General features: G+C 39.6%; 1 protein-coding gene across 3 annotated transcripts in view; it reads right to left on the reverse strand.

The window, feature by feature from the left end:
• MCOLN2 (mucolipin TRP cation channel 2) overlaps nucleotides 1-24,159 on the reverse strand; it is a 70,147-nt gene that overhangs the window by 43,883 nt on the left and 2,105 nt on the right. The window lies entirely within an intron of this gene.

Consider the following 24,159-nt stretch of genomic DNA (forward strand, 5'->3'; position numbering starts at 1 on the left):
TTGCCTGAACCCAGAAGGCGGAGGTTGCGGTGAGCCGAGATCACGCCATTGCACTCCAGCCTGGGTAACAAGAGCGAAACTCCGTCTCAAAAAAAAAAAAAAAATCTGAAAAATTATTCCAGACCCTCTATCTCCTACCTTTCCAGACAGCTACCAAACTTGTTCAAAATGGCCAATCTCGGCCAGCTGCAGTGGCTCATGTCTGTACTCCCAGCACTTGGGAGACCGAGGCGGGCAGATCATTTAAGGTCAGGTGTTCGAGACCAGCCTGACCAACATGGTGAAACTCTGTCACTACTAAAATACAAAAATTAGCCAGGTGTGGTAGTGAGCCCCTGTAATGTCAGCTACTCGGGAGGCTGAGGCAGGAAAATCACTTGAACCCAGGAGGTGGAGGTTGCAGTGAGCCAAAATCACACCACGGCACTCCAGCCTGGGTGACAAAAAAAAATTAAAAATTAAAAATTAAAAACAAAACAGCCAAGAATTATAAAAAATGGATTTTACTTGCAAGACTCATCAATTCCTACATCTTAACATAGAGCATTCATCTGTCACTGGAGAAAGTATGTATGTTTATGTTTGTGTGAGTGTATGTGAGTAAGTATATGAACAAAAACCAGATAGGACATTTTCATGATACTCCAGGTATGACATTACAGAAACTTAGTATAAACTAATGGAATTAGATTGTTATGGAAGCAGAGAATCTTTGTTCTGTGATACTGTACAGGAGAGAAGGACTATGACCCCTTTATTGGATAAAATATCAGTGATTATATGATTCCAGAATATAAGCAGCTTCAAAAAGACAAATAGCATCTCTCTATTTAAGCCTACTCAGATATTTGTCACTTTATATTAATAAAATTTTGCTTTCAAGGACTTTGGAATCAGGCATGAGCACATGACTCAAGCTGGCCTAAAAAGAACCAATGAGACGTGGTTCACAGGACTGTTATTATAGTCCCAAAGTGGGTTGTAGAAAATGATCCATTGGGAGTATAAAAAATATTAGTATTTTTATTTCATTCTTTACATTAAAAACTAAAAATTGAACACCATAACTAGTATAACATAGAATATACATACAACATAGCAATATAACTTACAGCATGTACAACATAACAAAGAATATACATTATATAACACATAAAAGTAGTATCGAGTAGCATATCATGTATAAAGACATATATACACACAGGGACTATTATGCTCAACTTTTATTACTGGGTACATAATCAACAAAGTTTGGAGATCATTGCCTTCGAGCATAGACTGTGAGTCTGGAGTTCCTAAAACCCATCGCACCACCAAAGGAGAGCTTGCCAGAGACTACAGCTAACACAGATCAGACAGACAGACACCATGCTTAATGATAATATTTGAATTCCTGGATCCACCTGTTCCTGAAGTATTCCATCCCAAGTCTTTCCATTCAAGCCAACAAATACCCTTTGTGGCTTAAGCCAGTTTAAGTTTGGCTTCTTGCCTTAGGAAGTATCTTGATGGTAAGTGTAATGAATAAATTCTAGTAAGTTAGGCTAATCATTCAAGTTACTCATTTCTTGGAAAGGTTTTATAATTGTGGGACATTTTTAAGGATTGTTTTACTGGAAATATGTAAGTGACATATTTTTATACTGACTCATGGTCTATGTTCTCTGCCTTGACTGACAAGCCTGAAAGAATCCCAAAAGGGGATACCCATTTTAAGGCTTACTGTCAGTTGTTAATAATTTACTATTTCTAAATAGATTTTTAGATCTCCTGTTTCTAGGGTTAGTGGACTAAGTTATTCAGAACTATCCTGCTGGAAAGGAGGGAAAGGAGGAGAAAAGAAAGAGAGAAAACAAGAAGAGAGGGAGAGAGGAAGAGAAGGGAAGGAAGGAGGGAAGGACGGGGAGGAAGGAATAAAAGGAGAGAGGGAAGGAGGGAAGACAAAGAGTAGGGGAAGGAGGGAAGGAAGAAAAGAGATAGTGGGACAGAGGCAGAGAGGAAGGGTGGGAGGGAGAGAAGGAGGGAGAGAGAGGGACGGAGGGAAGGAAAAGAAAAATCCTAGATACGATACATACTTCTTGAGGGGGGTGAGGGACTACCTTTAAAAGACTGAAGAATAGAAGAGTGCAAGAACTCCTGTGTCAATCTTGGGGGATACCTAGAGAAGTGAGAGCCAACTGCCATTCACGTACACTCAGCTTCCATTCTGTGGCCTCAGGAAAGGGGGACAACAGAGCCAAGATTCTAGGCCCAAAGGCATCAAAACTGCCTGTCCTCAAACTTACAGGGCTACAGAGAAGGCCAGAGTGGTTCCAAATCAAAGAAAAGAAAAAGGAAATTTTAAAATAGACCCATCCTGATAAAGAATGTCCATAAACCAGGCCATGATGAAATAAGGCTCATAAACCTTTGAGCCTCACACCCGGGTGTGCCAGGGAACTTCAAACTGTGAGCCTGCTTGGTTCTGGAGGCCCCAGACTGGAATTGTTCTTCATATCCCAGAAAATACACACAGAACTCTGTGTCGTAGGTTCATCCTAAGACTTGACACTCTTAACAAATAACTTATAAGACACGATAACCAGCAAGTAGTTAAATATAACTAAGCACATGAGGAAACCAAGTGACACGAAACAGACTAAAGACAGAAACAGGACAAAGTATACTGGAAATTAGACACATTAGAAAATAACCATGCTTACCATCTGTGATATCATGACGTATATACATGTGGGTTTTTGTCCACAGCTACTAGCTCATAACTCTCATAGCCTTTGTTATAATGTTGAGGCACCTTAAGGCCTCAGGAGCAGGCCTCAGAAAACAGAATCTCTCTCTCCGACCTTCTCCTGATACCCTTTCACCTGCTCCTTTTTGTCCCAAAGACAGGCATCTTCCCCACCTTGCTATATAGGAGCCGGCCGTAAAAAATTCTTTGACCTACCCTGTCTGATTGTAGGTCACAAGACTCCCATTTCAGAAGGGGCCCTGCCCCAAACCCTGGAAGAAGGAAAACTACATAAAGAGGCCAGAAGGATCTGAACAGACAGGCCTTGCTGGGTTTCTCCGCCCAATCATACCCTTTTCGTCAGTCACATTTCTACATGGTTATCAATCATGCCTATCCAATAGTCTCCATAAAAGGCCCAAGAAGACAGAGTTGGGAGAGCTTGTGGAACACATGTCACTTCCTGGAGGGTATTGCACCTGCGGAGGGCACGGAAGCTCTGCATTCCTTCCTTATAGCTCACCTTATGTATGTCTTCACTCTGTCCCTTGTAATATCCTTTACAATAAACCAGTAAATGTGTTTTCCTGAGTTCAGTGAGCCTCTCTGGCAAATTAATCAAACCCAAAGAGAGAGTCATGGGAATCCTAACTTGAAGTTGGACAGTGAGAAGTTCCAGAGGCGGCTGGGCATGGAGGCTTATGCCTATATCTCAGCACTTTCCGAGGCAGAGGTGGGTGAATCACCTAAGGTCAGGATTTTGAGACCAGCCTGACCAACATAGTGAAACCCCATTTCTACTAAAAATACAAAATTAGCCAGGCGTGGTGGCACATGCCTGTGATCCCAGCTACTTGGGAGGTTGAGGCTGGAGAATCATTTGAACCTAGGAGGCAGAGATTGCAGTGAGCCGACATGGCACCACTGCACTCCAGCCTGGCAACAGAGTAAGACTCCACCTCAAAAAGAAAAGGAAAGAAAGAAATGAAAAACGAATCACTATAATGAGTCTCATTTCAAGAGAATGTGAAGACCTTAAGCATGTGTTTGTCCTAAGCCTGACACAGTCACCTCTTGACTCAGTCTAAACAACTTAACGAGCACTTAGTCCACGGAGCAAGCACTGTGCTGGGTACACAAGGCTGAACAGCCCTGAATTGCACATTCTTAGTGTCCAGTAGGAGAGACAGACTTGTCAATGCATAATTATCAAAGAGCTCCGTGAATGTTGTAAAATAAGTAAATATTACGGAAGCAGAGTTCTGACTCTGGGGAGAGGGGTGAGAGAGCTGGTGGGAAAGCCCATAAGAGTCATAATAGATAGTGCAGTAAGTGCTGCAGGGGCATGTGACTATGTGACTGGGTGCATTGAGGGAGGCATTTCCAAGAAAAAGGTGCATCTTAACTCTGCCTGAGAGTAACATCCCCAAACATGGACTTTCAGGCCTCCTGAGAACATCCCTATAAGAAGCTCTTGTGGGCACATTTCAGCAATACTGAATTTAGTGTTAACCACCATCACTGTAGTGGATCAGTGTTGCTAAAGCATCCCTCCTGATGACTCACAATATGCTTTTTCATTTAATAAAAAGAGCGTATGTAATGGTGTGTACTGAATTCTTAAGCCCTTGAGAATAAAGCCATAGAACCTACACCTACACCTACACACACACACACACACACACACACACACACACACAGCCTCTGGGTGAGAAATGCTGAACTGAAGGAGGAAGAGATTGTTTTCTCGAAACAGTGGTGCAAAGCAAAGCATTTAATCAAATACTTAAAGAATATTGGCCAGGCATGGTAGCTTATGCCTGTAACCCCAGTACTTTGGGAGGTCAAGGTGGGTGGATCACTTGAGGCCAGGAGTTTGAGACCAGTCTGACCAATATGATGAAACCCCATCTCTATTAAAAATACAAAAAAAAAAAAACAAACAGAAATTATAGGCATGTGTGGTGGCGCATGCCTGCAACCCCAGCTATTCAGGCAGCTGAGGCACAAGAATTGCTTGAACTCAGGAGGCAGAGGTTGCAGTGAGCCAAGATTGCACCACTGCACTTCAGCCTGGATGACAGAGCAAGACTCAGCCTCATCCATAAACATAAAAATAAATAAATAAATAAATAAATAAATAAATAAATAAATAAATGTGAGCCATGCTCTGCTGGGGACATTTTCCTGCCTTCCAGGAGCAAACGTGAATAGATAAAAGTATGATACAATGTGTTAAGAGTTATACTGGAAATATGCACTGAGTGCCCTGGAAACAGAGTGCTTGATGCAGCCTAATTGCTTCAAGAGCCTTCAAATAATTCTTCTGACTGCTGGGTTCCTTTGACTGAGTGGCCACTAAGTGTTCAAGAAATGATAACTGATGTTAGCATTGCCCTAAGAAACTTGGTTAAGAAGCCTCAGGCAAAAAAAAAAAAAAAAGTCAAAGTAGCAGATAATGACTGTCAGATCACTCATTGTGTTACATGATTTATACTATCTATCCTTGTTTCCTTTGGGTATTTACAGAGCAGTTGTAATGCTTTTAGCAATGTGAAAGATGAAAAATGAAAAAACTAGCAGGAAAAACATTTCCCTCAAGAGTACATGCACCAACTGGTGATACATAGGCTAGTACTAGTCATCTGATGATAAAACGATAGAAATGTATGGGAAAAAACTTGATAATGAATAATAAAGGTGCATGATGAAATAGCTGTTTTTTAACAAGCCCAACTTAAGTTTTAAATACTATGTACGTTTGGGAGGAAACAATAATGAAATTTTGGTTTAAAAATTCTGATATCTCAAGGAAAATATAAATATATAAACTTTCTTAACTTTACTTTTCTGAGGGCTCTTTATTGCCTCCCTCTTCCCCATTTGTAGGTTTGTCCTGGCAGATGAAGGGTATTAAACAGACACACAGACACACACACACACACACACACACACAAAATAGCTTATTGCTATAACAAAAATAAAATTGTATAAAAAATGGTGCAAAGTGAAGAGAGAAAAAAATTTTTAAAGCAGAGAGAGAGACAAGACAATATCATAGGACTAAAACATTCTTTTATTTAGTGCATATTTACCCTATATACCTTCTGATGGGTGTTTTACAGGAGGCTTAAGCTACAACCACAGCTTCATAAGCAAGAATTAGGTCAGCAGAGGCTAGGGGTCGTGGCTCACACCTATAATCCCAGCACTTTGGGAGGCCAAGGCAGGCAGATCACTTGAGGACAGGAGTTCAAGACCAACCTGGCCAACGTGGTGAAATCCTGTCTTTACCAAAAATACAAAATTAGCCGCGCGTGGTAGCACACACCTGTAACCCCAGCTACTCAGGAGGCTGAGGCACAAGAATTGCTTGAACCCAGGAGGTGGAGGTTGCAGTGAGCTGAGAATGTGCCACTGCACTCCAGCCTGGGCAACAAAAATGAACAACAACAATAAACAAACAGATACGTCAGCAGACGGGAGAAATACTGCAACTTCTATCACAAATGAAAATCACCAACAGTTTAAGAAAAGCATAAAGCTGCTAACTTGTGTTAATGTAAGTCAGGGGAAGTGAAAGTAACTGCACCACCATAAAACCACTTAAGGAACAGAAATCAATGAAGATCTAAATTACACTGACCCATCAGCTACAGGGCTGTCACGCAATTGAAATCGCATGAAATAAATAAGAGCAATCACAGCTCTTATGAATTATTTATGTTTCATTAAACCATAGGAAATGCATGATCTGGATTTTTATAAGCTTAACAAAGGCACCACTAAAGACCAAAATATCAAAGAAAAAAAGCACAGTATTTGAAGGCATAAAAATAAGATCTGGAATAGAATAGAAAGCCACCCATACAGTGAGCTAAATAACTGCTAGAGACGTTGGAATAGAAAATGAAAGAAAAGAAGGCTGAGACTGGTACTGTGGTAAGAAAACAGGAGAGAGGCACAACAAAGCTATCGTCGGTATTAAGAAAACCTACTCTCTCCACAGATAATCAGGACTATGTGACATTGACATTCAGAAAACCTACTCTCTCCACAGACAATCAGAAATGTGTGACGTTGGTTAAGTTTAAGGCTGTCATATGATCAAGGGCAATTTCAGTTTTATCAAACCAATGACTAAGAGTCTATGGAAGCCTGAAGTTGTGAAACAAATAAAACAAAACAAGATACCAGTGATTCTTAACCTTACTGGGGTCATAAACCCCTATGAGAACAGAACAAGGCTCTTGACCTTTGCCCCAGGAAAATACACACACCAGTTTCAGTGATGATATTTTGTCAGCAAATAAGCTGACCAACCAAGGCTGCTGTTGCCTTTGGCTTACGTGATCCTCACCCTACTTGACAAGGGGTCTGAAAGCTGTTTTATCCCCTGCTGCAGTGGTCTCCAAAGTGGGGTCCTTGTGCACAAGGACATATGCAAGACCATTCACTGGTATGTGAGAAGGAAGTATTAGAGCTTCTAATTGTGCTAACTTAGAAAACAAAGAAGTTAAGATCTCCCCAGATTTAATATATGAATTATTACCTATCATACCTAAGGTGCCCTCACTTGATCAGTAACATCAGATGCAACTGGACAGTGGCTCATATCTGTAATCTCAACACTTGGGATTTGAGACTGAGGCAGGAGGATCACTTGAGGCCAAGAGTTCAAGACCAACCTGAACAATATAGTGAGACTCTGTCTCTACAAAAACTTTTTAAAATCAGCCCAGTATGGTGGTGCACGCTTATAGTCCCAGCTACTCGGGAGGCAGAGGCAGTAGATTCGCTTAAGCCTAGGAGTTCAAGGCTGCAGTGAGCTATGATTGTGCCACTGTACTCCAGCCTGGACAACAGAGTAAGATCCTATCTTAAGGAAACAAAACAAAACAAAACAAAACATCAGGTGCCTGTGTTTCACTTAGGCATGTGAGGCATCCTGGGGAAATTGCTCAAGCTTCCTAAATTAGGGGGTTGATGGTGATGTCCCCATTGACTTTCAGCATATTCCTATCAGTTATGGTTTATGTGGGCCCATTTAAGCATTTTTAGAATGTATCATCTAGTTTTTGTGGAAATAACCCTTGCGAAATAGGCAAAGGACATAAAGATTCTTGCAAAAGCCCAGGAGGTGGAGCAAGATGGCGGAAGAAAGGGCTCCAATCATCATCCCCTTACAAGAAGACACCAATTTAACATCTATCTATGTAAGCAAAGTACTTTCAAAAGAACCAAAAATCAGATGAGCACTCACACTACCAGCTTTTAACTCTGTATTGCTAAAAGAAGCACTGAAGAGGTAGAAAAAACAGTTCTGAATCACTGACACCACCCTTCCCCCACCCCCAGCGTGGCCACCTGGTACAGAGTGCCTCTGCATGCTGGGGGAGGGAGAGGACAGCACTTATGAGGCAGTAAACTCGGTGTTGTCCTGTTAGAACAGAAAGGAAAACTGGACCAAATTCAGCTGATGCCCACCCACGGAGTGAACATTTAAACCATCACTAGCCAGAGGGGAGTCACAGGTCCCTGTGGAGGGAACTCGAGTTCCCACAAACTTCACTACTGCAGGCTAAAGTGCTCTGGGTCTCTAAGTGAATCTGAAAGGCAATTTAAGCCACAAGGACTGCCATTCTTAGGCGAGTCCTAGTGCTGTACTGGGCCCAGAGACAGTGGACTGGAGGGGCAGGCAATCTACCAAGCTACCAGGGCAGCTAAAGGAGTGCTGACATCACCTCACCCCTAACCCCAGGCTGCACAACTAGTGGCTCCAAAAAAGACCCCTTCCTTCTGCTTGAAAAGAGGAGAAATAAGAGTGGGGAGGACTTTGTCTTGCATCTTGGATACTGGCTCAGACACAGCAAGATAGGGCATGGGTCGGGGTCATGAGGCCTCTGTTCCAGGCCCTAGCTCCTGGACAACACTTCTAGGCACACCCTGGGCCAGAAGGGAACCTGTTGCCCTGAAGGGAAGACCAGTCCTGGCAGCATTCATCACCTGCTAACTGAAGAGCCTTTGGGCACTGAATAAGCAGCAGCGACACCCAGGTACTACGTCGAGGGCCTTAGGTGAGCCTCTGAGATTTGCTGGCTTCAGGCTCATCTTGGCTATGGGGGCTACAGCAATAAGCAGAGTCCTCAAATCTAAGAGTTGACTCTTGGCTGGCATTTCTGGACCTTCCCTGGGCCAGAAGGGAGCCCAATGCCCTGAAGGATGAGTCCCAGGCTAGACAGCCTTCATGACAAGCTGACTTAAGAGACCTTGGGCCTTAAGAGAACATCAGTGGTAGTCTGGCAGTACTGCCCATGGGACTCTGGTGGTGATGACCATGGGGAACGGCTCCTCTACTTTTGGAAAGGGGAAGGAAGACTGGGAAGAATTGCATCCTGTAATTTGAGTGCCAGCTCAGGCACAATACAACAAAATACTAGGTAGACTTCTAAGGTTTTTTATTCTAGTCCCTCAATCTTGGACAGCACCTCTGAACCCACCAGAGGCCTAGGAGAACACACCATCCTGGAGGGAAGAACATAGGCCTGGTTGGTTTTGCTGCCTGCTAATTGTAGGGTCCCAGAACCTTGAGCAGACATAGGCAGTAGCCAGGAAGTAGTTACAGCAGGACTTGGGCAAGACCCAGTGCTGTGCTGGCTTCAGGTCTGACCCAGCATAGTCTCTTAATGGCAGAAATGATCAAGCAGAAGAAAGAATCAGTGAGCTTGAAGACAGGTTATTTGAAAATACATAGTGAGAGGAGACAAAAGAATAAAAAATAATGAAGCATGCCTACAGGATCCAGAAAATCGCCTCAAAAGGGTAAATTTAAGAGTTATTAGCTTAAGGAGGAGGCAGAGAAAGACATAGGAATAGAAAGTTCAAAGAATAACAACAAAGAACTTTCCAAGCTTAGAGAAAGATATCAATATCCAAATACAAGAAGGTTATAAAACACCAAGTAAATTCAATCCAAAGAAGACTACCAGAAGGCATTTAATAATCAAACTCCTAAAGATCAAGGATAAAGAATGGATCCTAAAAGTTGCAAGAGAAAAGAATAATATATAATGGAACATCAATACATCTAGCAGTAAACTTTTCAGTGGAAATCTTAAAGGCCAAAAGAGAGAAGCACGACATATTGAAAGTGCTAAAGAAAAAAAAATTTTACCCTAGAATAGTAGGTCTGGTGAAAATATTCTTCAGACATGAAGGAGAAATAAAGATTTTCCCAGACAAACAAAAGATGAGGGATTTCATCAACAGCAGACTTGTTCTACCCTCACACTCATAAAATTGAAATAATATCAAGTATCTTTTCTGACCACAGCAGAATAAAACTAGAAAGTAATAACAAAAGGAATTTTGGAAACTATACACATGTATGAATACTAGCAAACCAAATTCAACAATATATTAGAAAGATCATTCATCATGACCAAGTGGGATTTATCCCTGGCATGCAAGAATGGTTCAACATATGCAAATCAAACAATGTGATGCATCGTATTAACAGAATGAAAAATAAAAACGATACAATCTTTTCAATTGATGTTGTAAAAGCATTTGATCAAATTCAACATTGCTTCATGATACAAATTCTTAATAAACTGAATATAGAAGGAATATACCTCAACATAATAAAAACTATGTACAACATACCCACAGCCAGTATCATACTGAATGGGCAAAAACTGAAAGGCTTTCCTCTCAGATCTGGAACACAACAAGGACACCCACTTTCACTACTGTTATTCAACATACTACTAGAAGTCCTAGCTAGAGCAATATAAAGGGTATCCAAATTGGAAAGGAAGAAGTCACATTATCCTTGTTTGCAGATGAGATTAACTTATATTTGGAAAAATACCTAAAGACTCCACTAAAAAACAGTTAGAACTGATAAACAATTTTAGTAAAGTTGCAGGATACAATATCAACATACAAAAATCAGTAGCATTTCTATGTGCCAAGAGCAAACAATCTGAAAAAGAAAATTAAAAAGTAATCCCATTTACAATAGCCACAAATAAAATTAAATACCTAGAAATTAACCAAAGAAGTGAAAGAGGTCTAAATGAAAACTATAAAACACTGATGAAAGAAATTGAAGAGGACATCAAAAAATGGAAAGATATTCCACGTTCATAAATTGAAATAATCAGTATTGTTAAAATGTCCATACTACAAAGCAATCTACAGATTCAATGCAATCTCTATCAAAATACCAATGACATTCTTCATAGAAATAGAAATAGAAAAAAAAAAAAACCCTAAAATTGATATGGAACCTCCAAGGACCCAGAATAGCCAAAGTTATCCTCAGCAGAAAAAAAAAAAACAACAAAAACTGGAGGAATCACATTATCTGACTTTAAATTATATCATGTAGCTATACTAACCAAAACAGCATGGTACTGGCACAAAAACAGATATACAGACCAATGGAACAGAATAGAGAACGCAGAAACAAATCCACACACCTACAGTGAACTCATTTTTGACAAAGGTGACAAGAACATAAACTAGGGAAAAGACAGTGTCTTTAATAAATGGTGTTGGGGAAACGATATCTATACGCAAAAGAATGAAACTAAACCCCTATCTATCACCATATAAAAAACAAATCAAAATGGATTAAATACTTTAACACCCCAAACTATGAAACTACTACAAGAAAACATTGGGGAAAATCTCCAGGACAAAAATTTCTTGAGCAACACCCCACAAGCACAGGCAACAAAGCAAACATGAACAAATGGAATCAAATCAAGTTTAAAAGCTTCTGCACAGAAAAGAAAACAATCAACAAAGTGAAAAGACAACCCACAGAAAGGGAGAAAACATTTGCAAGCTACCCATCTGACAAGGGATTAGTAGCCAGAATATATAAGGAGTTCAAACAATTCTATAAAAAATAATCTAATAATCTGATCAAAAAATGGGCAAAAGATTTGAATAGACATTTCTCAAAAGCAGACATACAAATTGCAAACCAGCATATGAAAAGGTGCTCAACATCACTGATCATTAGAGAAATGCAATTCAAAACTACAATGAGATATCATCTCACCCCAGCTAAAATGGCTTGTATCCAAAAGACAGGCCATAGCAAATACTGGTGAGGATGTTGAGAAAGGGTAACCCTCATACACTGTTGGTGGGATTGTAAATTAGTACAATCACTATGGAGAACAGTTTGGAGGTTCCTCAAAAAACTGAAAATAGAGCTACCATATGATCCAGCAATCCCACTGCTAGGTATATGCCCAAAAGAAAGGAAATCAGTAATATCGAAGAGGTATCTGCCCACTCATGTTTGTTGCAGATCTGTTCACAATAGCTAAGATTTGGAAGCAATCTATACGTCCATCAGCAGATGAATGGATAAAGACAATGTGGTACATACACACAATGGAGTACTATTCAGTCACAAAAATGAGATACTGTCATTTGCAACAACATGGATGGAACTGGTGATCATTATGACAAGTGAAATAAGCCAGGCACAAAAAGATAAATATTGTATGTCCTCACTTATATGTAGGATCTAAAAATCAAAAAAATTTATTTGTTGGACAGAGGGAGTAGAAGGATGGTTACCAGAGGCTGGGAAGAATAGTGTGGCAGAGAGGTGGCAGTTGAAGGGGCAGTAGGGATGGGTTAATGGGTACAAAGAGAAAGCATGAATAAGACCTAGTATTTGCTAGCACACCAGGGTGACTATAGTCAATAATAATTTAATTGTAAACTTAAAAACAATTAAAGAGTATAATTGGACTGTGTGTAATACAAAGGATAAATGCTTGAGGGAATGGATACCCCATTCTCCATGATGTGATTATAATGCATTGCATGCCTGTATCAAAACATCTCCATTGTAGGTATAATCCCATTTTATACCTACAATATGTAATATGTAATCCCATATTATACCTACAATGAACCCACAAAATTAAAAATAAAAAGAATTGTTGCAAAAAATTAGGTTTATTATAAAACTAATGTAAGCCCAAATTAATATAAAAAAACAGGAGAGCTGACACTCTAAATTTTGTTAACCATGGGTTTTTAAATAAAATACGAAAAGCGTATCTGATCTGAAAAGAAGCTAGGGGGAAAAGCAGATTTATCAAGAAAACTATGATTGCTCAATGAGGTGTATGACTCTAAGTATATATAGTACCATAAGATACTTGCTAATGACACTATGAAGTCATAAGATGAAGTTGCTGCATTTGGCAATTCATTTTTTTTCTATTTTAATTTTTAAAAAAATAGAGATGGGATCTTGCTATGTTGGCCAGATTTGTATTGAACTCTTGGCCTCAAGCAAGCCTCAGGCCTTGGCCTCCTAAAGTGCTAGAATTACAGGAGTGAGCCATTGTGCCCAGACTGGCAATTCATTTTTAATATCCTCATCTATCCCATTCCTCAAAACGTTCATTTTATCTGTTTCATAATATACATATGTTTCTGCATATGATATGTAAATGAATACATATTTAAAGAGGGTGGATGTTCTTTTAACTGATGGGAAAAAATTATAAAAAACATTTGAAACTACTTCCTTATTGTTTCAGAGCTCTGACCACACCTCAGCTGAGGTTGTTCTTTGTTGTCCCAGTTGATATTATAAACTTGTTAGCTTTAAGAAATTGATGTTTGTTCCCCTAGCCCCAACAAACAGAAAATAATTTTAATAGGCATCATGTTTCCTACCAGATCTGTTTAGGTATCATATATTGGTGTAGCAGCACACAAACTTTGTTTTTGTTTTTGTTTTTTTGAGATGAAGTCTCATGCTGTCACCTAGGCTGGAGTGCAGTGGCATGATCTTGACTCACTGAAACCTCCAACTTGCAGATTCAAGTGATTATCCTGCCTCAGCCACCAGAGTAGCTAGGACTACAGGGTGCCTGCCACCACGTCCAGCTAATTTTTTTATTTTTACTAGTGACAGGGGTTTGCCATGTTGGCCAGTCTGGTCTCAAACTTCTCACTTCAGGTGATCTGCCCACCTTGGCCTCCCAAAATGTTGGGATTACAGGTGTGAGCCACTGAGACCGGCCAGAATTTTCTTCTTTTTATTTACAAATATATCTTATCAGCCTCAGAGGATGAGGCAAGGTAGGCAGGGCAAACCACTTCCCAAATCCATCCTTCATTCTGTATCCTCATTACAGTGAGTGGTAAAACCAGCCTCCCAGGTCCCCACACCAGCAACCCAAATCTGTGTGGCTCTGCATGATCTGGTTTCACCTAATTCCCCACCATCTTTATTTCCCTCAAACAAATTTAATAATATACATAACTGTATTTTTCTTTTCTTTTTTTTTTTCTTTTTTTGAAATAGGATCTCACTCTGTCGCCCAGACTAGAGTGTAGTAATGCAATCATGGCTCATTGGAACCTTAACATCCTGGGCTCAAGCAATCCTTCCGCCTCAGCCTCCAGAGTAGCTGAGGCCATAGGTATGTGCTGCCATGCTCAGCTAGTTTTTAAATTTTTTGTAGAGATGGGGTCTTGCCACGTTTCCCAGGCTGGTCTCAAACTCCTGGACGCAGATGAGCCTTCCACCTTGGGTTCCCAAAGTGCTGGGATTATAGATGTGAGACGCTGTGCCTGGCCTATACATAATTTTAAATGAATTTTTAATAAATTCCACCTCTTGATTTCTGTTCCTTAGGTACAACTACTTTTATCTGTCTTTTAAAAGTCATTTACTTTAAAATTTCTAAATAATACCTATGCCACTATTTTTTCACTTTAGATATTGTCAATTCGTATCCTCCATTGGAAAATATGGGTTTATTTTCACCTCCCCCACTCATCTTCCTAACAAAGTTTTATTACAAATTTTGGATAAATTAACATTCAGATTTTATGAAGTAAATATGCAAAAACTCTTCATAGTTGAGCTATTCACATACTGTAATGTTATATTCTTCCTCATTCGAACTATTTTCCTGGAGTTAATTACCCTTTTCCCCATTTGTTTAGTTTTCTGCATGTCAACTATAACTTTATCAACAAACTCTGGCTGAATCTGACAGCACTCTTAAATACACACAAGCCAGGTACCCTGTCAATTTCTTTCTTCCACGGAGACATCAATTCCTACAGCCCTCATCCTTTTGCTCAAATCTACCTGGTTGCTTTCTAATCACTTTTCAAGGCCATAACTTTGGGAATTCCTTCACTGCCTTCCTAAACTGGAATCCCCATCTCTTGGATCCCATGTCTGCTTCTTTCTTTACTCTCCCATTTTGTGGAGAATATCCTTCAATCCCTTCATGGAAAAGGAAGCCTGAAAAGTAAATTGAGAGACTTCTGTGACAGACACTACTAGTTGCCTGTCTAGTATCCATTCCTCTCTTCTTCCTGTTTTGTTGAAGGCAAGCAACATACTAATACCAAAGGACAAAATAACTCAATATGACCAAGTGCGGTGGTTCATCCCTGTAATCCCAGAACTTTGGGAGGCCGAGGCAGCAGATCATTTGAGCTCAGGAGTTTGAGACCAGCCTGGGCAATATGGCAAAACCCCGTCTCTACTAAAAATACAAAAAGTTAGCTGGGCATGTAGTCCCACCTACTTGGGAGGCTGAGGTGGGAGGATTACTTAAGCCTGGGGAGGTCAAGGCTGCAGTGAGCCGTAATCATACCAGTGCATTCCAGTTTGTGCAACAGAGCAAGACCCTGTCTCAAAAAGAAAAACTGAAATAAAATTTAAATTAAAAACGTGACATTTTGGCAAACAGCCATCCTAGTCCATACATTCGGGAAACTTCTACATGATCCCATTAACAAAATGAGAAGAAAAAAAAAGTAAAGCCATCTAATGGAATCAATCCAGCATTTATCTCCTCAAGCTGACTTTGTGTTATAGATTTTCTAGAACAAAACACTGGGTTCCCATTTCTATCACTCTATTAAAACACTCAGGGTAAACCATCTCTTGCTATAGATTCTAACAAACACTTATCAGGCTTAGTGGCTCAGCAGCATTTGATACAGCTGACCACTGCCTCCTTGGGACAGCCTCTTCTGTCAGTGTCAGGACACCTCCCTCCTCTTGATGTCAGAGTATCTTGGGGCACAGTATGGTTTCCTTTGTTCTAGAACAGCTTGTCCAATGCTGTGACTTTAAATACTCTCCACATGATGTGGGTTTCCATATTTGCATATCCAGCAAATCTCTTTTGCAATCTCTTTTTTTGAAGCTCCATCCACAGGTCTAATTGGTCTCTCAAAGCTGCCCTCCACCTGTTCCTCCACCCATCTCCTTAAAGTAGTGATCTGTACATATTCAACCAAATGCTTCAGCTGCAGATCAAGCTGAGAATCAAATCAAGAACTCAACTCCTTTCACAATAGCTGCAATAAAATAAAAATACTTACGAATATTCTAAACCAAGGAGGTGAAAGACCTCTACAAGGAAAACTACAAAATACTGCTAAGATAAATTATAAATGATACAAACAAATGGAAACACATCCCATGATCATGGATGGGTAGAATCAATATTGTAAAAATGACCATACTGCCAAAAGCAATCTACAAATTCAATTCAATTCCCATCAAAATACCACCATCATTCTTCACAGAACTAGAAAGAAAATCCTAAAATTAATATGGAACCAAAAAAGAGCCTGAAGAGTCAAAGCAAGACTAAGCAAAAAGACAAATCTGGAGGCATCATATTCCCTGACTTCAAACTATACTATAAGGCCATAGTCACCAAAACAGCATGGTACTGATATAAAAATAGGCATACAAACCAGTGGAACAGAATAGAGAACCCAGAAATAAAGCCAAATACTTACAGCAAACTAATCTTTGACAAAGCAAACAAAACCATAAGGTGGGGAAAGGATATCTTATTCAACAAATGGTGCTGGAATAATTGGCAAGCCACATGTAGACGAATGAAACTGGGCTGGGTGTGGTGGCTCACACCTGTAATCTCAGCACTTTGGGAGGCTAAAGTTGGCGGATCGCCTGAGGTTGGGAGTTTAAAACCAGCCTGACCAACATGGAGAAACCTCGTCTCTACTAAAAATACAGAATTAGCTGGGTGTGGTGGCACGCCTGTAATCTCAGCTACTTGGAAGGCTGAGGCAGGAGAATCACTTGAACCTGGAAGGCAGAAGTTGTGATCAACTGAGATGGCGCCATTGCATTGCACTCCAGCCTGGGCAACAAGAGCAAAACTCTGTCTTAAAAAAAAAAGGAAAAAAGAAAAAGCTTCTGCACAGCAAAAGAAACAATCAGCAGAGTAAACAGACAACCAGACAACCCAATGAGTGGGAGAAAATCTTCACAATCTACATATCTGACAAAGGACTGATACCCAGAATCAGCAAGGAACTCAAATCAGCAAGAAAAATAATAATAATAATAATAATAATCCCATAAAAAAGTGGGCTAAGGACATGAATAGACAATTTTCAGAAAAAGATATACAAATGGCCAACAAACATGAAAAAATGCTCAACATCACTAATGATGAGGGAAATGCAAATCAAAACCACAATGTGATACCACCTCACTCCTGCAAGAATAGTCATAATCAAAAATTCAAAAAATAGATGTTGGTGGGGATACAGTGAAAAGGTAACACTTTTACACTGCTGATGGGAATGTAAACTAGTATAACCACGATAGAAAACAGTGTGGAGATTCCTTAAAAGACTAAAAGTAGAACTACTACTTGATCCAGTAATCCCACTACTGGGTATCTACCCAAAGGAAAAGAAGTCATTATATGAGCCAGGCTTGGTGGGTCATGTAATCCCAGCACTTTGGGAAGCCAAGGCAGCAGATCATGAGGTCAGGAGTTCAAGACCAGCCTGGCCGACACAGTGAAACCCCATCTCTACTAAAAATACAAAAAAATTAGCCGGGCTTGGTTGCAGATGCCTGTAATCCCAGCTACTCGGGAAGCTGAGGCAGGAGAATCACTTGAGCTCAGGAGGCAGAGATTGCAGTGAGTGGAGATTGCGCCACTGCACTCCAGCCTGGGTGACAGTGTGAGACTCTGTCTCAAAAAANAAAAAAAAAAAAAAAAAAAAAAGTCATTATGTGAAAAAAGATACTTGCACACACGTTCATAGCAGCACAATTCGCAACTGCAAAAATTTGAAACCAGCTCAGACGCAGTTCCCCTAGCTCTTTGTGTGTCTGGTTCCTTCCTGTCATCCTTCATCTCAGCACAAATGATACCTCTGTAGACAGGACTCTCTGACCACTCTATTAATGTGGCCTTCCCCACTGCCTCTATCATGACTTTATTTCCTTCATAATTACAATCACAATCTTTATTGGTCTTTCCTACAAGGGACTTAATGAAGGATGGGTCTTGCTTATTATCAAATAGCCCAGCATACAGCACAGTATCGAGCATGTAATAGGTGTTCAATGAAAATTTGTTGGAAAAAAGAAATGAATCAATAATGAGACATCAACCTTGACTACATGAACTTTTCCTTGGTTAATACCTTTTGTGATCAAATTATAACAACAATATTAATAACAAAAATAATAGAAAGTCTAAAATATCAACATTAAAAAGTGAATTAAAAATGTATTCAAAAGTCTTGCTTAGTCAAGATACATTAGCGAGCTGTAGGTAATTTAGCTGCCTGGTTGCTGATGATAGAAACTCTACTTTGTTTTACTCATTATTCCTAAAGTCTTTCCAAAGAATAAATTATTCAATGAGTTGTTATTATAATAATTTTCTATCCATTTGGGAAAGAGAAAATTAGAGTACTCTCTCAAACTGAATGCAAAAATAAAATGTAGACATATTTTTAAAATAAAATTGATAGCAGTATAAGATATAGGATTTTAAAAATAATTTAACATGGCTTTTTCCTTTTTTCTTTTTTTGAGACAGAGTCTCACTCTGTTGCCCAGGCTGGAGTGCAGTGGCATGATCTCAGCTCATTGTAACCTCTGCCTTCCAGTTTCAAGCGACTCTCCTGGCTCAGCCTCCTGAGTAGCTGGGATTACAGGCGTCCACCACCACGCCTGGCTAATTTTTATATTTTTAGTAGAGACGGGGTTTCACTATGTTGGCCAGGCTGGTCTTTAACTCCTGGCCTCGTGATCCACCCACCTCGGCCTCCCAAAATGCTGGGATTACAGGCATGAGCCACCATGCCCAGTAACATACCTTTTTAAGTACAAAAAAATTTAGAAGATATAAAAATGACTGACAGCTCTTAACATAAAAATTTAAAACTTCAAAAAGTTAAAAGACAAACAGACTTGGAAAAAAATATGCAATGTTTACACAGGCAAAAGTTAACTATCTATTATTACCTGTAGAGAGCTCCAGACTATTAGTAAGAAAGAGGCAATCCAATATTACAGGCAATGGATCTGAACAAGCCAGTGAACATTTAACAATATTAATTTACTAACAATCAGATTGGTAAAAACCTGTCTTAATTTTTATTTATGAGGAATGATTTTAAAACTATTAAAAGAAATGTAAACTTTGGCACTTGAGCAGTATCTATAAAAGTATCTGTGACTTAAGAATCAAACTTCTATGTATTTATGATACAATTTTTAAAATAATGAATTAGAAAGATAGTTACAAAAATGTTAATTGAAGCCCTATTTTTAACTTTGCACTGACTTAAAGATGTCTATGGCATATTGTAATTTTTTCAGTTACAGAATAGATTTGAGATTACAGGTCTGAGGCACCATGCCCAGCCTATGCTGCTATTTTTCAAAAATCAGCATAGGCTGGGCTTGGTGCCTCAGACCTGTAATCCCAGAACTTTGGGAAGCTAAGGCAGGAGGATCCCTTGAGCCCAGGAGTTTGAGACCAGCCTGTGTAACATAGGGAGATCCCCATCTCTACAAATAATAATAATAAATAAGCTAGCCAGGAGTGGTGGCAGGGACGTGCATTCCCAGCTACTTAGGGGGCTGAGGCAAAAGGATTGCTTGAGTCTGGAAGTTTGAGGCTGCAATAAGCTATCGCTGTGCCACTGCACTCCAGCCTGAGTGACAGAACAAGACCCAGACTGGAAAACAACCAAAAAAAATGTTTATATGTGTGTGTAGACATTTTAAAGTCGAGAAGAACATGAACCAGCAAAAAAAAACCTTGATATTTTTATAATCTCTGTGAGGTAGTATTATAGGTAATCTTAATTTTCTTCATTAAGTTTTTCATATTTTCTTCATTTTTGGTAATTAACATGTGAATTCTTGAATTGTCATTATGAGTTAAAATGGGCTATTTCAAAAAGAAAGAGTCTGATATGTATCAGGTATTCAGGTATTTCCCTGCCTTACTTTGTGCATGATTGGTTTGGGGTAGAGGGTGGAAGGAGTGATAGATACAGAGACTAAAAGTCAATGTTTCTATAGTAATGACTAGGATGACGTCAGGGGGCAGTCCAATAGATGAAAGACTTTGGACCAATCCTAACAACTCCCAAATCATTTTTTCAGTCTCCAGTTCCTACTATGAACAAATTTCCTCATGATCTGCTAGTCTCACAAGAGAGGAAGAAAGAAAAATGTCTAGCCAACTGAGGTTTTGAGGTAGCTAAGTAGGGTAGCTAGGCCTCAATTCAATGAAGTTGAGGGGGAAAAAAGGCAAAGAAGAAAACTTTGGTTCCCTTCTCAGCACAGCTCTCAGAACATAAATGGCATGGTCATTCTAATCCTAAGAAGCCCCTTGAAGGAAGGCCACAGGGGCTTTTCATTTTCTATTAGAGCCACTCCTGAAAGATAAACATGCCAACATTTCAGGAGTTTCCCTACTGACAACCGTGCCACCAAGTTCCTAAAAACCACCTCTGAGCACCACTTGGCTGCCTCAGAACACCAGGAAGGCAGAACTAGAGCTGCATATTTTTAAAGTTCTTGTTCTAAACAAGTCACACTCCTTTGAAAACTTGAAGAAACAGTTCTCTGAGGCAGAGGTAAAGAAAGGGAAACTCCATTTCTCAGCAATAAAGGATTCCACATGCCATTAAAGCTGAGGAAAATGACTGGAATTATGATATTTCCTAACATTTTTCTTTCTTCAACATTTTCAGTAAGAGCCCAACTTAATAAAGGCAAGGTGATGACCCTCCCTAAGGAAAAGAAGTTATAAAGAAATAATTCATCATTTTTTCCTCAAAGCATTGAGGTTACCTTAATTTTGGACAAGGCTACCTCATTGTCATGTTGGTGAATCCCTATATTCTCTCTATCTCTACCAAATTCCTGTAGTTGGTATAAAGTAGTATGATTTTTTTAAGGCCACCATTTAAATTGTGGGTCTTCTAGAATTACAACAAAGACAATTTTTGAGAATATTCTGCCTCATGACTTACCAATTATTACCTGGCAGATGTTTTAGGCTGAAACTACAGAGATGTATTCAAGGGGAGAAAACAAAACCCAACCTTCAAAAGAGAAGAAAGGAAACAACCCACCCAGCTGAGGGAAAAGGAGTATGGACAACATTCCCTGGACACAGTCTCTTACACCAGGAAAAAGGGGCTGAGGTCCAAGCTCAAGACAGAGTAGAAAGCTCAGCTATAGGCAGGCTGAGAGGAGTGGGGAGAAAAAAAAAATTCAGATGATTGCCAAAGCAAACAAATAAACAAACCGAAAACACAGTTTTAAACATTTAATATTGAACAGAACACTGCAGTTTGATAAAATGAAATCTGGAAATAAAATTACTGGCATACCTCAGAAATACTGCACGTTTGGTTCCAGATCACCACAATAAAGCAAATATTATAGTAAAGCAAGTCACAAAAATTTTTTTGTTTCCTAGTGCATATAAAAGTTATGTTCACACTATACCATAGTCTATTAAGTCTGCAATAGCATTATGTCTTTTAAAAAAAAAACCTTAATTTAAAAGTACTTCATTACTAAAACATGCTAACAATTATCTGAACCTTCAGTAAGCTGTAATCTTTTTGCTGGTGGAGGGTCTTGCCTCCTTGTTGATGGCTGCTGACTAATCAGGGTGGTGGTTGCTGAAGGTTGGGGTGGCTGGGACAATTTCTTAAAGGAAGACAACAACGAAATTTGACATATCAATTAACTGTTCTTTTCACAAAATATTTCTCTGTTGCAAGCAATGATGTTTGATTGCATTTTACCCACAGTAGAACTTCTTTCAAAACTGGAGATAGTCCTCTCAAAACTTGCTGCTGTTTTATCAACTATGTTTATGGAATATGCTAAATTATTTGTTACCATTTCAACAGTGTTCATAGCATCTTCACTAGGAGTAGACTCCATCTCAAGAAACCACTTTCTTTGCTCACCCATAACAAACAGCTCCTCATCCATTCTAGCTTGATCATGACATTGCAGCAATTCAGTCACATCTTTAGGCTTCTCTTCTAGTGCTCTGGGTATTTCCACCACATCTGTGGTTAGTAGATTGGTGCAAAAGTAATTGTGTTGTTTGCCAGTAAAAGTAACAGCAAAACCCACAATTTCTTTTGCACTGACTAATACTTCCTCTACTGAAGTCTTGATCCCTTCAAAACCATCCGTGAGGGTTAAAATCAACTTCCAAACTCCTGTTAATATTAATATTTTGACCTCCTCCCATGAATCATGAATGTTCTTAATGGCATCCAGAATGATGAATCCTTTACAGAGGGTTTACTTTGCCCAGATTCATGAGAGGAATAATTTTCTATGGCAACCCATAATCTTACAAAATGTAGTTGTTAAATAATAAGTCATGAAAGTTGAAATTACTCCTTGATCCATGGGCTGCAGAATGGATGTTGTGTTGACATACATGAAAACAACATTCATCTCCTTGTACATCTCCATCAGAGCTTTTTGGTGACCAGAGGTATTATCAATGAGCATTAATATTTTGAAAGGAATCTTGTGAGCAGTAGGTCTCAACCATGAGCTTAAAAGGTAAACCATGCTGTAAACAAATGTAATGCCATCTAGGCTCTGCTGTTCCATTTACAAAGTAGAGGCAGAGTAGATTAACATAATTCTTAAGTGCCCTAGGATTTATGGAATGGTAAATGAGGACTGGCTTCAACTTAAAAGTTACCAGCTGCACTAGTTCTTAACTAGAGAGTCATCCTGCTCTTTGAAGCTTTGAAATCAGATGCTGACTTGTCCTCTCTACCTAGGAAAGTCCTAGATGGAAATCTTCTTCCAATAGAAGACTGTTTTGTCTACACTGAAAATATGTTGTTTAAAGTAGCCTCCTTCATCACTGATCTTAGCTAGATCTTCCAAATAACTTGCTGCAGCTTCTATATCAGCATGTGCTGCTTTACCTTGTACTTATATGTGATAGAGATGGCTTCCTTTCTTCAAGCTCATGAACCAATCTCAACTAGCTTGAAACTTTTCTTCTGCAGCTTCACCATCTCTCTCAGCCTTCAAAGAATTGAAGGGAGTTTGGGCCTTGCTCTAGATTATGCTTTAGACTTAGCAAATGTTGGGGCTGGTTTGATCTTCTATCCAGATCTTCTATCTAAAACTTTCTCCATAATAGCAATAAGGCTGTTTTGCTTCTTTATCACTTGTGTGTTCACTGGAGTAGTACTCACAATTTCCTTCAAGAACTTCTCAGCCAGGTACGGTGGCTCATGCCTGTAATCCCAGAAATTTGGGAGGCTGAGGAGGGAGGATCACAAGGTCAAGGGATCAAGACCATCCTGGCCAACATGGTGAAACCCTGTCTCTATTAAAAAATACAAAAAATTAGCTGGGTATGGTGGCATGTGTCTATAGTCCCAGGTACTTGGGAGGCTGAGGCAAGAGAATCGCTTGAACCTGGGAGATGGAGGTTGCAGTGAGCCAAGATTGCACCATTGCACTCCAGCCTGGGTGAGACAGTAAGACTCTGTCTCAGAAAAAAAAAAAGTCCTTCTCATATGCATTCAGAACTTGGCTAAATGGCACAACATGCCTAGCTTTTGGTCTGCCTCGGCTTTCAACATACCTTCCTCACTAAGCTTAATCATTTCTAGCTTTAAAGTGAGAGACCTGTGATTGTCCCTTGCACTCAAACACTTAGAGACCACTGAAGGGTTATTAATTGGGCTAATTTCAATATTGTTATGCCTCAGGGAATAAAGAGGGTTGAGGAGAGGAAAAGAGGGGAATGGCTGGTCGGTGGAGTAGTCAGAACACATACAACATTTATTGAGTTCCCTGTCGTATATGGGCACAGTTCATGGCACCCCAAAACAATTACAGCAGTAACATCAAAGATCGCTGGTCACAGGTCACCATAACAGACATAATAAAAATGATGAAAAAGTTTGAAATATTGAGAGAATTGCTAAAATGTGACACAGATATAAAGTGAGTACACGCTGTTGGAAAAATGGCACCAATAGACTTGCTGGATACAAGGTTGCCACAAACCTTCACTTTGTAAAAAACAAAA

The sequence above is a fragment of the Cebus imitator genome, unplaced genomic scaffold, assembly GCF_001604975.1.
Source record: "Cebus imitator isolate Cc_AM_T3 unplaced genomic scaffold, Cebus_imitator-1.0 Scaffold261, whole genome shotgun sequence".
NCBI lineage: Eukaryota > Metazoa > Chordata > Mammalia > Primates > Cebidae > Cebus > Cebus imitator.